Here is a 15831-nt window from a genome sequence, read left to right as displayed (position 1 = left end):
CATTGACTAGAATGAAGTCATGCGGATGAGACTGGGGGTGGGGTGGGGGAGGATGTCTGTACTTTCTGTTGACTGCAACCCTAAGCTCCTTCAAACTACAAGGTTATATGAGAGCCTGGGGTGGGGGAAAAAGCAATACCTACTGCGCTTAGAGGGCTTACCGTGGGCCAGTCCAGTGCAGGAGCATCGTCTCACTTCCTCACTCCACGCCCCCCACGCCACCCCCAGAGTGCTATCACTGGTACAGATGGGGAAACTGAGGCTTAAAAAGGCAAAATGACTTGCCCAAGTTCAGGAGCTCAAATCCCATCCTCTGCACCTCTAAGCACCTCTGCTTTGCTCAGTGATGGGGGGTTGGGGATGTTTGAAAGGAGCAGATTGGGGCTTTGAGGTCTTAATTTCACTCTTTCTACTCATGAAATTTGGGCAACTTGCTGACTCTAAGTTCCTGTAAAAAGTGTGGAATAATTCCCATTTCAGAGGGATGTTGCAAGAAATTGAGATAATTCACACTCAATAAATGCTAGTTTCATTTTCCCCATAGTGATGTGGCAATGCTTGCCACAAACTACCCTAGCTATGCCCGCTAGTTGAGTTTGATCCACATTTAACATTTTCCTTTCAGATAGGAGCATATGCCCATTACTTTCCTTTCAAATAGAAACTTATACCCATATACCCTTGCAGTATGGGAATGAATGTGGCTCAGGCAACATCTTCACTTAGGACACTCTAAAAATGCCCAGAGTCTCTCTTGCTGCAATCTATCTTACAGTTAACAGAAAGCTTTGTGGAAGAAATTGGAAAGCCAAGTCAGTAAATGGTAGGTTCTAAGAGATCGATGACATCACTGCTACTGCAGAAGGTCTGGAGACCCTCCTGGGAAATTTTTTATTCAAATATCATCCTGGAGAAGTAAGGATCTATTATCTCCATTCTACAGTTGAAGACACCAAGCCAGGAAAGTTTAATACATGCAAAGCAACTGTGTTAAAGCCAGAATTGGAAGCCAGCTCTCCTGAGTACTATTCTAAGACTTTTTTTCCACACCAGACTATGTTGCCTTTTACAGGACCCATTAGATTACTATCTTGGGGAGTTTGTTTAGACTATAACTATTCTTTCTCAAAAAATACAGAGAAACCCCTTTATAATGCTGGGGACTCAAGATAGCCAGGACAGGGCTGGAATATTTCTGCCAAAAAGGCCAATTAACCTCAACTTAATTTTACCCAGCCCTGCAAAAAGGCCTCAAGAAGTGAGCATTTTATACTTGTACACTTGCCTTGAAAAATCTTTAGCCATATATTCTAGAAGGTCATGAGGTGGAAGGATGTTACTCCATGAAAGCTGACCTCTTTCTCTTTTAAAAAAATGAGATGTGGCCGGCCATCTCCTTTACAGAACAAGAAGTTATGATATTCCCTATTTACTTAAAAAGAGAGTTTTCAAAACAAATGAAAATTTAAGTGGACTTAGGACAATCACTGAGACCACCAATGTTTTCTCCTTATTATAATTTAAGGCCTGGCCACCCCAGGTGCAGTTCATGGACCATCAGCCTCGTCTGGGAGCTGGTCAGAAATGCAGAATCTCAAGCCCAGTTCTGGACCTACCAAATCATAATTACGTTTTAACAAGATCTCCAGGTGATTCCTATGTAAGTTGAAGTTTGAGAATCACAAATTAATCCCTTCATGTCTCTTAAGAATTTAATAAGCGTGATGAATATCGCTCTTTTGTGTTGTCATATCTTCTCTGCCTTCATTCCGTCTCTTCTCCTCTCCCTCTTATGGGCCATGAGATAAAAGGAAATCTTTTTTAAATGATAGAAGTACAATTTTTTTTATTTTAAAATAAAAATATGCAACTTCCTAGAACGTGAAGTGATTAAACTGTATACAAATTGGAAACCTTAAACATCTTTATGGCACTGTGGGGAAACCCACAACCTGGAGAAAGTATTAGTATCTCTCTATATAAATAGCTTTTATCAGACAATAACAAAAATAGATGAACAAGCCCTGTAGAAAGATGAGCAAAGAACATGAACAGGCAAGTCTCAGAAAACACAAAGAGAATGTCAACGTCTGAAGAGGTATACAAAGAAATTGATCCAAAAAAATAAAAAGGGGCTTATTTTTAATATGTTAAAGAACTGATAATGGCAAGCATTGGTAAGGGTAATGCGGAAATGGGCATTCATACGTTCTTGGTGGAAGTATGAATTAAACAGCCATTCTGGAGCAAAACCTACAAACTGTAGCTAATCTTTAAATATGAATTGTCTTTGATCTAGCCATTCCACCTCACAAATACACAAAGACATATCTATAAGGTTGTCCATTGCTAATAGCAAAAAAAAGTACAATATGGTATAGTCACACAATAAATTTCCATGTGACTGTTAAACGAAGTAGAGTTAGAAGTGTTGATGCAGAAATGTCCACTCTATTCAGTTAAGTGTTTTCTTATAAAATTATAGAGCAAGTATATATAGAATAATCTCATTTATGTTTCCTTTTTTCTGAAAGGACGGATGCCAAATTTGTAATAGGGTTTCCTTCAGGGGACATGGAATTCTATGCTCTTTAGTACTTTTTAAATTTTCAAATGTGAATACATATAATAAAAATTAAGCTAATAAAGCTTGCTTTTAAAAAGCAGATGTAGGAGAGCCTATTAAGTCATTTCTTACCTGTGACTCATTAAGAAATATCCCCCATGGGTTTTCAGTAGTTCTGAGAAAAATAATCCCCAATCCTATTAGAAGCCAAGTTACAACCTGAGCTTGTCCACACAGGGATGTTGTTCCCTTCCATGTGCAAACTGAGGCCCCCAGTCCACATCCCAGGGATTCTTTATGCCTGGTTCCTGCAGTCTTCTGATGAGAGCTCTACCTTCTAGATGCCTCCTGCTCACTCTCAGAGCCCTGCCAACTTTTAATCCCAGCCTCAGCCTCACCTTTGTTCTGTTGCCTGGCAGCCCATTAATGAGCAGGGTGCAGCTCCAGGTGCTGTCTTTGAGCCCTAATAGGGTGTGTGCTTTGGTTACCTTAGAGTCCCATTAGTTTCCTGAGAACATTTTCAGAAGCTAAAATTTCATGAAAGCTATGAAGAGAAGCACCAGAAATTTACCAAGCCTCCAAACATTTCTACCAGATTTCCTTAAAAATAACTGACCCTTGCCTTTTTGGTCCCTAACCAGCATCATGAGCACCACCTGGGAATCACCCCAAACTAACGAATCAGAAACTCAGGATAAAGTCCAGCCACTTGTTTCTGAGGCACACTCAAGTTTGATAATTATTGGTGGAAAGTAATTCCTTCCATTCATACTTTTCAGCAAGTATTTATCAAAGGCCTGATTTGGGCCTGCCCCAGTGCTAAGCAAGAGAGAAATAAACAATTACAGTAATTGTATGATAAGCGAAAGCATTAAGTGAAAGAAACTAACAGCCTTGGGGAATCAGAAAAAGTTTTCTAGGGGAAGTAATGTCTAAACTGAGACCTGCAGGATAAGTAAGAGTAGAATCAACAACCAGAAGAACAGAGGGTGGTCCAGGCAGAGGAACACTACATGCCAAAGCCCAGAGTTTGAATCTTAACATGAGAGAACAATGGAGAACCATGAAAGATTTTTAGTAAGGAAATTACATAATCAGAAACATTTTTAGAAAAATCATTCAGGCCATGGACTGGGTTGGAGTTGGGCAAGATTGGAAGCCAGGAGACCTGCTAGGAGATCATTGCAGCAATTTAAATAGGAAATAACAGTGGCAGTTGGGATGGGAGAGAAGTGGCAGTTTAAGGAGGTATTTAGGAGGTAGGATACGTAGCTAAGAAAGAGAGATGTTGAGGATAACATCCTGTTCTCTGGCTTGGGAAGGTGGGGGCATGGCCATTTCATTTCTGAAAGGGAGGAAACACAGGTAGAGGGACAAAACTGAAGAAATGGGGGTGGGGAAGACAGTGCAGGATTCGACTTTGAATCTGCTCAAGCTGAAAAGGAAGGGGTAGAGGAAAATGATTTCCATGACTCTGCAACAGCAAAGGCAGCAGTGTCAAGAAGTTGAGGATGGAAAAGTGACCTCTAGATTTTGTGACGAGGATGTCCTTGCAGCCCCTGTGATAGCTGTCTTAGTGGGAGCCTGAGCCAGCCGCAGATACTAGAGGCTTGAGTGAGAGGTGGAGATGACATTTTCAAGAGGTTTAGTGTGAAGGTAAGGCAGAAGGTGGCAGAGGGGTGTGGGCTTGAGGGAAGTTTGTTTTCTATAGAAAGGGAGACCCGGGAGGAGGTGTTGACGATCAACAGATTGTGGGCCTCAAGACCTCTGGGGATGTCTTGTGAAGTGGAGATTTGGCCTTAGGCAAGGGAAGACTAGCTAGTCCGCTATAAAGGGAGGACAGGAAAGAGGGCACAGTCAATTGGAAGAGTTATCAGGGAAAATGGAGGGAGACGCAGGTGACATTTTCTTTCTCTCTCTCAAATAGGTAGGTTACCTGTTGAATGTGAGGGGAAGAGGGAATTTGGCAGACTTTGTGGGTAGAGCAGAAAGTAGAAGGTTTGAGATGTTTACTTTGGAGAAAGGGAAAGACTTCAGCAACAGATTCAATAGACATCTTGCCACCTGATTTCCTCATAAGCACATTAATCCTCACAACAGTCCCTGTGTGATAGGAAGTACATTTTCCCATTTCACTGAGGCTTGGATCATTTAAATCATTTGCCCTGGGCCACCCAGCCAGTGAGGGGCAGAGCAAGGATTTGAATCTATGTCTGCCAATGCTCTTCCCTGCTTTGGGGGTAGGCAAGACAAATACTGTACGAACAGCATCATGAAAACTTAGTAGAAGGGATCTGAATGAACATCTTGTTTAAAAGGAAGCTTTAAGTCAAGTAAAAGAAAGCTGCCTTAAATCCTTTTGGGAACAAAGTGTGGAAGTGATGGACTCCCAGAGTTGGAAGGGAGAATCGGTACTAATCTCAGTACTCATTAAGTCCAGTTGTCTGCCTGAGACATTCCTGGTTCATTCCTCAAGGTCACTGCATTTGGAGGAAACCCTCAATACTACTGAGGTCTCCCTTACACTGAATTGTAACTGGCCTTTCTGCCGTGTCCACTCACTGGTCCTCATTCTGTACTCCAGAGCTAACTCCAAGTGTCACTGCTATCTCCCCAAAGCCCAGAACAGCATGGGGGGCACTGTAGTCAATACATATTTATTGAAAGAATAAATGGTGGACAGAGCTCTGACTGAAAATTGGGAGGTCTGAGTTTTAATTCGGCTCCAACAATAACCAGCTGAAAAACTTTGAATAAGTCACAATTTGTCTTTAGGCTTCAGTCTCATTATCCAAAAATGTGGTATAAAACAATCATTTTACTATGCTCACAAGTTCTGGGCATCAGGAACTCAACCAGGGCGTAGCAAGGAAATGGTTGGGGACTGGAATCATCTGGAACTTCTTCACTCACATGTCTGGTGCCTGATCTGGTATCATTTGCAGGTTGGGCTCAGTGGGGACTGTTAACCAGAGTCCATGTATGTGGCTTCTCCATGTGGCTTGGGCTTCCTCACGACATGAAACCTGGATTGTGAGAGGGAATATCTGAGAGGGAGTTTTTGGAAGCTGCATGGCCTCTTCTGACTTGGTCTTGGAGGTCACGCAGCTTCACTTCCAGTGCACACTATGGGTCGCAAGCAAGTCACTCACTAAGGCCAGCGCAGATTTTACCTCTTGATGTGGGGGGATGCAAGGTCACGTTGCAGAAGAGCAGGCAAGGTAGGAGATACTTTTGTAGCTGTTTTGGAAAATAAGTTCTGCCAGAGATACTCCCTGAGGACTTCCAGAAATACTTGGAAGGGTACTTTACAAGGGCCTGGACTCCTGCATTAGAAGCTGGTGAGATCAAATTACAAACACAAAGCCCTCTACATAAACCCGTCTTTCAACTAGGTGAGGGTTATGGGCTGAATTATATCTCCCCAAAATTCATAGCTGAAGCCCTAACCACTAGTACTTCAGAACATATGTTCATATACCATATTTGAAGACAGGGCCTTTAAATAGGGGATTAAGTTAAAACAAAGTCAATAAGATGGGCCCTAATACAATATGACTGGTGTCCTTATAAGAAGAGATTAAGACATAGACATGCACAGAGGGACAACCATATGAAGATACAGAAGATGGACATCTACAAGCCAAGGAGAGAGGTCTCAGAAGGAACCAGTCCTGCCCACACCTTGATCTTGGACTTCCAGGTCTGTGAGAAAATAAATGTCTGTGTTTAAGCCACCCAATCTGTGGTATTTTGTTATGGCAGCACTAGCAAACTGATGCAGTGAGTAAGTAGCTACCCTTAGCCATGTGGGCACAATCCCTAAGAAATGCCATGCATTAATAATATAGGGCATGCCATTCTTGCTTAAGGGACATTTTCTTTACATACCTGTGCTCCTTGGCATTTCAGCTTCAACTGGGACATTTATTGTGTGGTTGTTTCAATTATGGCAGTTTACCTCCAATTTTCTTTCTAACCATTCATGTTTTTTTCCTTACTTATGGGGCTTAGGATCCTTGGGGAGACATTTAGGGTTTTGTGTATAGCTTTACCTTTCACACGATTATATTCAATTAGGAAGTGAAACAGTTGATCTGCTCCATCATTCTGAAAAATTACTACATGAAAGAGGTGCATGACTGCAGAGTGTCACACAGGATTATGTAGAGTAATTTGGTGATCCATATATATGAACAGCCTTAAGAATTAAGTTCAAATTCTTTGGCTTAAAATGATATTCCAGTAAATATATCTTTAAAACAACTGAAAATACAAAGATCCCTGTACAAGAATGCTTATCTCTGCACCGTGGTAACAGGAAAAAAATTAGAAACCACCTAAATGTCTTAAAGAAGGAATTATTACACAGTATGGTTTAGCTACTTTGTGGAATACTATTAAATGATTAATTTAGTATTTTCAAAGAATATTTAATAGCATGGGAAAATGGCCAAGATAGTGTTAATTGGGAGAAATTGTTTATGCCATTTTTTCTCTTACAAAATTTGGAATTCAAGGGTATATACTGGAGGAATAGTTGGATGGATGGATCTAAAGATAGATAACCATTAAAAAGGACTGGAGGAAATACACCCAAATATTAATGATGGTCATTCCAGCAGAGAACTATACGTGGGTTTCTTTCTTTAAAAGTTTCCATGGCTTCTCTGAATTCTGAGATGAGTACATTTCACTTATAATAAAAAGTAAACTATAATAAGTTAGGTTAATGTGGAGGTGGTGCCAGCAACTGTCTTCCCCCAGATGAGGGTGAACAGACTTTGTCCAACTTAAGCTGCGCGATGTTTGGAATTTTTAATGATGCTGTCTCTTCCTGCCTTCTCCTTCCTTCCTCTTTCTTCTACCTTCTCTTCTTGGAGACCATTACAGCTGAGTCAGCTTCTGGCCCAGTTGGATCATTTTGGAGCTGATAGTGGCACCAGAGAACATTTGGTAGGAGGACCAAGAATCACAAAATTTTAGAGCTGGAAGGAGTTTCAGAAACCATCTAATCCACCCTAGTTATTTATCCTGATGTCAGCTGAAAAAGCAAGAAATGTACAACAGAACATCCCAGTTTACCATAATAAGCCATTATGGCTCTCTCAACCATGAAGTTGTCTAAATCATTTGTGAAGCTATTTGGATTTTCAAGCCTGTACCATTTCCATAAATCTGCTACCCACTGTGTGAAGCAGAGGATGGGCAGGGGGGAAGGCAGGACATGGTTTAATACCATCACATGGGAGAAGAGCCTTGAAGCTGCTCTCTTGCTGCCCAGGGCTCTGTGGGGGTCAGCAGGACGGTGTGCTGGGCTCAGGCTACAGTTGGGTCAACATGGGGTGCAGAAGCAGCGTTGCTGCCAACAGCGGGCCAGGCTGGAGCTGGAGCAATGTGTTCAGCTCGTGGTAGTGCAGCTTAAGAGGCAGGGCCACAAGCTAGACCAAGTCCCAAGTGAAACGGTTGGCAGAACAAAGGATATGTAGACTAAAACAGGGAAAACTTGAGGTGAATTTGGGCGCTGTTTTAATATCTGACTCTGTGGACAAGTTATTAGACTTCATTGCAGCACAAGTAGGCAGGCCCTGTCTGGTGGCTGTTTGCAATGCAATGTCAGGGAGAACTTTCTAGCACTTGAAGCATTCACTGAATAGGCTGCTTTGTGAGGTAGTGAGCACCCTGTCGGTGGGGCAGATGGAGACCAAAGAGCCAGTTTTCAAGGGTGTGATAGAGGAAGGAAAGCAGCAGGCAGAGGGTTCAATTCAGCAATTTAAGAACCCTCTTAACTTTCCCTTCCAACTCTGAGATTCCATTTCTTTTCTTCAACTTATTATGTCTTATCCACAAAACAACTTGTACACACATGTTCATAGCGGTTTTATTCATAATAGACACTAACTGGAAACAACCAAAATATCCTCAATAGGTAAATGGATAAACAGAGTGTACCATGTTTCCACAGTGAAATACTACACAGTGATGAAAAAGATCCAACCACTGACTTATGCAACAACTGGGATGAATCTCAAAAACATAATGCTGAGGGAAAAATGTACATACAAGGCTATAGAACAGGCAAATTAATCTACAGTGATAGAGAACAGGTCAGGGATTGCCCAAGATAGGGGATGAGGCTGACTGACTTTAAAGGGGCACAAGGGAACTTTTCTGGGGTGATGGACGTAGTCCTTATCTTGATAGTAACGATGGCTATGTGGATGTATACATTTGTCGAAACTCAATGAACTATACCCTCAGGATAGGTGCATTTAATTGAATGTAAGTTTTTACCAAAACAAAGCTGATTGAACATATATATGTGTGTGTGTATCCAGAAAGACTCATACTTTGTACCCTAGTTTGTACCCAGAAAGATTCAAGACAGCTTTCATTCATTCGAAAAAATTTTTTGAGTGTTTCTTAAACATCAAAAGTTGCCTCCTTTTTTCAGTATTCTGTGATTCGGTGAGCAGGGCCCTATTCACCTTCTCTATACTTTTCAAGGTTTTTGATGTGTTACTTGGGTCTGTTTTAGCCACCCTCTTTCCCAACTGAAGAGACCTGCCTCCCTACTATGGCTCCTCCCACCCCAGCGTCACTGTGGTTGCCTTGGGACCTTTTCCATCTCCACGTGTCTGTCATGGTATACACAAAGTTGACCTGCTCTCTATTCGTGTGTTCACAGATAATTATTGAGTGCTGATTGTGTAAGATATCTCTTGCTTTTGAGGAGCTCTCAGCATGACATGAACATTAAACAGATCATTTTAACATGCTTTCCAGAGAGGTCTGAAAGTTGATGCGATTAACTCTGAGCAGCAATTGGTGGTACATGGTTGGGGAAGGTCTCCTCGAGAAGAAGGCCTTTGAGTTGGGATTTAAGGGTTCTGGGGATTCACGAGATGGTGGTACTCCCTGTGGAAGGCATGACAATTTTCAAAAGCACAGAGTTACAAAAGTGGGACAGGGAAAGCAAAGAGGAGCCTGCAGTTTAGGGGTGCAAGGTATGGGGAGAAAATTGCAGAAGATGAGGCATTTCAAAAAGCAGTGGGATAATGAACTATATCCTTTAATGACCTGTTGCCCTTCCTGATAAGGCCCAGCTTTCCCTTCTTGTCTTGGTTGATGTGTTCCAATAATAGTGCATAGTTCCTCCTTGGTCCTTTCCTTGGGTCACGGCTGACATCTCCAAGTTATTTTTCCCTGGATGCATTTCCAAGGCTTGCCCCAGAGAAGCACATTTACCACTTCCCTGCCCTTCATGTACTCAGCCCTGAAGACCTCCCAACATTTGTCTCTGTTGGTCTGGCATTCCACCACCCAGAAAGGTCATGTGCTGAGTCTCCAACTTTACTGGGCACATCTTCTTCCAGATCATTTGCAAAAACATCGCAAGGGACCATTTCAAGTGCTCCGCACTCACCCGGGTCCCTGCAGTTGATACTGTTCCTGCCAGAATTGCCTCTTTGTTACTGTTCTTTATTCCCTGTCTCTAAGTCATTTTCTTATCCATAAGAATAGACACACACTACTCACACTATGCTATGCTAGGTAAAGGTTTAAAAATAGATTTTGGTGCAGAACCTTGTCAAGGGCTCTTTGAAGACCTGAAATATTATTTCCCTGTGTTTCCTCTTTTTGTTCGGTGTTTTTTTTTGTTTGTTTGTTTGTTTGTTTGTTTGTTTGTTTTTTGGTGGCTGGCCAGTAGGGGATCCAAACCCTTGACCTTGGTGTTATCAGCACCACACTGTCCCAAGTGAGCTAACCAGCCAGCCTCATGTGCTTCCCCTTGACCATGGATTGGTTACTCCCTAAAAGAGCTTTCATCAGGCCCAATTTCCCCTACCAAAATAATAAAGCTTTTCTCCCAGAATCTTTCATTTCCTTTGGTGTTGGATGATCATCCTATTTATTCATGAGTAACTCATCTTGCCCAGAGCAGAAGTGACATTCACTTGGCTGTTCCTGGGGTCCCCGCTGGAAGACCTGCCCTTGACCGTCCTCTGGCCCAAGAGACTCATTTTTACTAATGCCCTTTGCTTTCACAGAGGACACCCTGCAGGCACAAGGTGTCCTCAATATGAAGATGACGAAAGAGATCAAGGCAAGTTGTTTGCAAACCTTTTAACTGAGGAAATTTTGTTTGACAAAATCTTATGTGAAAATGTGTTTATTTCACAAGTACCTATTTTAATGCTCACTCTGTGCCATACATTTTCCTAGGTCCTTAGAATATATCATAGAAACAAACACAGTTCCTGGTCTGTGGGTCTGACAAATAGTAGTAGGGAGGTAGGGAGGGGAAGAGAGGAGAGATGAAGCAATGAGCCTTGACTATACAATATAAATAAATTATGAACAATTTACAAATATACAACATAAATAAATTATATTGTATATTCAGGGGAGATAAGTGTGATGGAAAAAAAGAAAAGTAAAACATGAAACACAGGGCATCCTCACTGAGAAGGTGGCATTTGAGCAAAAATTTGAGAGAGTCAAGGTGCTGAGCTGTTGGGATTATTGGGGGAGGGAAGAGTGTTCCAGGCAGAGGGAGTGGCCCTAAAAAGGGAGGTGGCCTGGAAGACTCCAGGAGCAGCAAAGAGGCCACAGTGGTGGAAGAGAGTGAGCGAGGGGATGAGGTTAGCAAGCCTAAGGTGAGGAGCGCCTTCCGGGCTACAATAAGAACTTTGGCTTTTGAGAAGTTATGGTGGTGTTTTGAGCAAGAGAGTAACATGATCAAAATGATGTTAGTTTCCTTCCCTATAAATGAGGAGTACGTTTTGTGCTTCACGGGTGATGAGGATTTACATTCTGTCAAAATGCTTTGTGATCAGCTCTGTAAATACTGTTCTTCCTAATTGGCAGATTTCTTCCCTCAAGAGCTTTCGAGGTCATTTCAGAACTGGAACTCTGGGTGATGTTTTCACCTTTCTTCTCGTGGCTCTTATTTTTCTCTGCCTTGCCTGATTGTCATTCATGTCCTTGGGTCTTCCTCCCCTAAGATGATTAAAAGTAATCATCGGCCCTCCACCTTTTATCCTTAGCTCTCAGCACAGTGCCTGTCTCACCGGCTCCCAGTAAAGTTTGATGAATGAAAGCAGAACAGCCTGACCAGTAGTAATTCAATAAATATAGCCCCCCCCCTTGAATCCTCCCTTCTTCTTTCAGATGCCTAGAGCAATGAACATCCCCTGCAAACATTTCTTTTGGCATTGAAGGCTTAAGAGTCCAGTGAGCCAACCTCACCCCGTGCTCCCTCTCTTTATGAATTAACCGTCTGATGTCTCAGGAGAAATGGCTTGTTCCTTCTGAAAGACTGTCCAATTAACAAGGGGTTATGGTTATAGCAATAGGGATGTTTTATTCAGCAAACACTTATTAAGTTCCTACTGTGTATCAGCCATAGTTTGAGGGTCAGAGAATAAGACAAGAATAAATCTCAGTCCTCAGAGAACTTACAGAGCTTAGAGGGACATACAGAGAAACAATGACTTATAATACAAATGATTCTTCTGCTATCACAGCTCAACTAATAAATGTTCTATTACGAGAGTTTAGAAAGATCCACCATTTATTACAGTAGATTTGCTAAACTTAAAATAAAATGGGAGAAAGCCTGCAAGGGTGGGTTAAGTATGTGATAAAGATTGATGAAACTTTTGTTATGGAGGCCAGGAGGAAAACCCTGTAGGCTTCTTAAAAGAATAATTGGAATAGACAGAAGCTGACCCATCCAATGAGACATTAGGACAAGAGACATTGGGACATGAGAGCAGACAAATAAACAAAGGCAGATTATATACCCCAGTACCAAGAGCCTAAATGATAAGATGGCTCATAAGGATCCTTGGCAGCAAATGGAGATCTTAACACAGCTGGCATCTCAGAGAACTGGTGGCAGGGGAATATCTGATGTGATGGGTTTCCAGGCCAAAAACTACCCAAGAATGAGAGAGACAGGCAGGTGGAAGGAGAAAATCTGCTTAGAGAAGGATGACATAAATAGCAGAGCAGGACCTGAACTTTCCCAACAAAAGGACATGCTAGGGAATCCCCCAGGTGGTTTCATCTCATGTAACAAAAAGGCGCTGCTGCATTCACCATCCTCACCTCCGCCCTCCACCCACACTGTCATGCCTTCAGTCGGGATGACAAAGAGTAAAGAGAAACACCAACTGGTGTTAGTGTAGGGGCCAAGTGAGTCCTGGTATTGATGGAAACCATTCATTATTCACTAACTAGCCAATGGGTAGGCCGAAAATCTCATTGAACAGAAAATAAAGGTTAAGTTGCTTTGAAGGTTAATGGCTTTGTGTTTTTCGTTTTTTCTAATTTTCAAAGTTACAGAAAAGTAGAAAAAACTACCACAAACACACACATACCTTTCTCCTAGTGTTAACAGTTTAACAGTAACAGCGTTAGTTACAGTGAACAGTGTTTAACAGTGCAGTTTGCTGTTCCTTTCTCTCCCTCTCTGACTTCTTGCTGACTGTTCATATTACTTCACTCCTAATTACTTCATCAAGCTTCTCCTAAAAATAAAGGCGTTTTTCTTTTCTTTTTTGTTTTTTACAAGGAGCATGACTGTTCATGTTTTATCGATAATAGCTATGATGCCAATATCCACCTATAAGAATTAACATTGATTCAATTATCCAGTATATTTCCCCATTTGTTCCCAGAATGCTTTGTTTTGCTGTGTTTTTCTTGTATCAGGATCTAATCAAGCTTTGTCTATAGCATTTGGCCGTTCTATCTCTTTGGACTCTTTAAATCTAGAATAGTTGCCACCTCCTTTTGCTTGTTTTTCATGACATTGAATTTTTTTTTTTTTTTAAGAGTCTAGGGCCAGTTGTCCTGTAGAATGCCCCACTTTCTGGATTTGCTGATTGTTTCCTTGGAATTAGGTTCAGTTTAAACACTTTGACTAGAACAGAGGTGACGTGGTCTTCTCAGTGCATCACATCAGTGAGGGGTGGGGGACACACGGTGTCCAGTTGTCCCACTATTGGTGAGGCAAAATTTGGCCACTTGGTTAAGGTGGTAGAAAAGTCAGAAAAGTTTTTCTGAGGGCTGATGGGATGACTGACTCTTTCCTACAATAGGTGAGTTAGGCCCCTGGCCTTGACTAATGAACAATGGCTGAACCAGGAAATCATAGAAGAAATGCACCAAAAACGTGAAAAATAATAGCAATAATTATTATTATAGCAACAATAATAATAGCTACTGAGTACTTACTGTCCTGGAGTATCTCACTTAATCCTTAAAACCACCCTGTATAGTAGATACTACAGTCCGTGTTTTACTGATAAGGCTCAGAGAGGGACAGTGATTTGCCCAGAATCACAGAGTAAGTTAGTGGCAGAGCCAGGATTCAAACACCAGGCATTTGACTGAAAATCCACTTTTACCATCAAGTTAGACCACCTCTTCACCACAGAACATACTTAGTGTCTCAGGGGGAAAGCTCACACCCAAGATTTAGCTTACCTTGTTACCTGCTTCATTTAGAAGGATAATACAGTCAAAAGTAAAAAAACATGAAGAGGGTATTAAAAAGAATGAATAACTATAAAAGCAAGAGGATTATCTTAAGACAACTTACTGGACAAATAGTGCCTCAATACAGAAAAACGTGCAGAGAGAGTTTATTGATTTAATTTAGTCAAGTCATTTTTACCACTTCAAGACTCAGTTCTCTCATTTTTAAAATGGGCTGGTACTTTCTCACGGCAGAAACTGATCCAGGTTCTTATGGCATTTAAGACTTATTCAATTTGTAGGTTCCTCTTTAAGGAAAGAAATCAGAAACAAAAATGAGTCTTTATTTAGAATTAGAAAAAAAATCAGGACAAATGACACTTTTTAAGAAATTGACAAATACCACACATCCACAAAATCCAAGCCTTGGAGAGTGGTCCACGCAAGTGAGGGTCTTGAAGCTTAACTTCATTAACGTTCCAGGAAGTCCACCGACGGCCAGGAATTATTTTCAATTTCTCCCTTTCTCTCACATGTAATATCCATTTCAGCAGCAAATTCTGTGAGCCTGACCTTCAGAATATATTCCAAACCTGACTACTCTCACTGCCAGTCTTCCCACCTTCTTGCAAGTCACAATCATCTCGCACCTGGACTGTTGCAACTGGTCTCCCTGCTTCCATTCTGGCCCCTTTACAAGTCTGTTTTCCACACCACTTCCAGAAAGATCTTTCTAGAAGGTAATAAGATCATGTCATTCCCTGTTCTCAACCCTGCAGTGGCTCCCAGAACACTTAGACCTGCCCTGTCTAATACAGTAGCCACCAGCTACACGTGGCTGTTCAGCTAAATGTGGCTGATGCAAATGAGGAAATAAGTTTTTAATTTAATGTAATTTTAACTAATTTAAATTAAAAAACTGATGCCCAATTCTGTTATTGGAAAACTTTTAAGTATGTTTGGAACAAACCAGATATGTGAATTTACTTTTTCACCATAAACTTATGAAATCTAAATACTAATTGAGTATTTTTGATAAAAATTCAATACCAGAGTTGAGAAGTTGTATAAGAGTAAAATAGGGACCAGATGTTGAAGAAATTATATAAAAAATAATTTAAAATATCTCATAATTCTTTTATATTCATTGCATGTTGAAATGTTAACATTCTGGATATATTGGCTAAATAAAAGATATGATTAAAATTATCTCACATATTTCTTTTTACTTTTTAAAAATGTTTTTATTGGACTCATTTCTCATATTCATACCATGTGACTGGCCTTTCTTTCTTAGGTTATGTCAATTTTTTTCCTGCTTCAGGGTCTTTGGACTTGTTGTAGCATCTTCCTGGAATACCCTTGCCATTGGCTTACTCCCTGACTTCACTCAGTCTCTGATTGAATGTCAACTCTTCAAAAGGTCTCCTGTGATCACCTATGACCACCTTATCCAAAATGGCTCCCAATCCCCCAGTCACTATATTTGTTCTGCTGCTGCCTGAAGTTATATTGTGTGTTTAATCACTTGTTTGTCTCCCCCACTGGAATGTAAGCTCATGAAGGTGGGATCTTTGTCTATTCACCAGTAATTCCCAGTGCCAAGAGCAGTGATGGGCACATAGTAGAGTTGTTGACTGAATGAATAGATTTCTGTCTCAAAAGGTGTCTGACAGCACTTAATGAGGCACAGAGCGTAAAAGTGCTTTGTAAATAATTTGGATCCCTGAAGGAAAAAAAAGTTTGTCCAAACAGAACTAGAGAATCCTCCGAGG

This window comes from Cynocephalus volans, chromosome 3 (genome assembly GCF_027409185.1).
Source record: "Cynocephalus volans isolate mCynVol1 chromosome 3, mCynVol1.pri, whole genome shotgun sequence".
In the NCBI taxonomy this organism is placed as follows: Eukaryota; Metazoa; Chordata; class Mammalia; order Dermoptera; family Cynocephalidae; genus Cynocephalus; species Cynocephalus volans.
Note: the sequence above shows the minus strand (reverse complement) of the source record.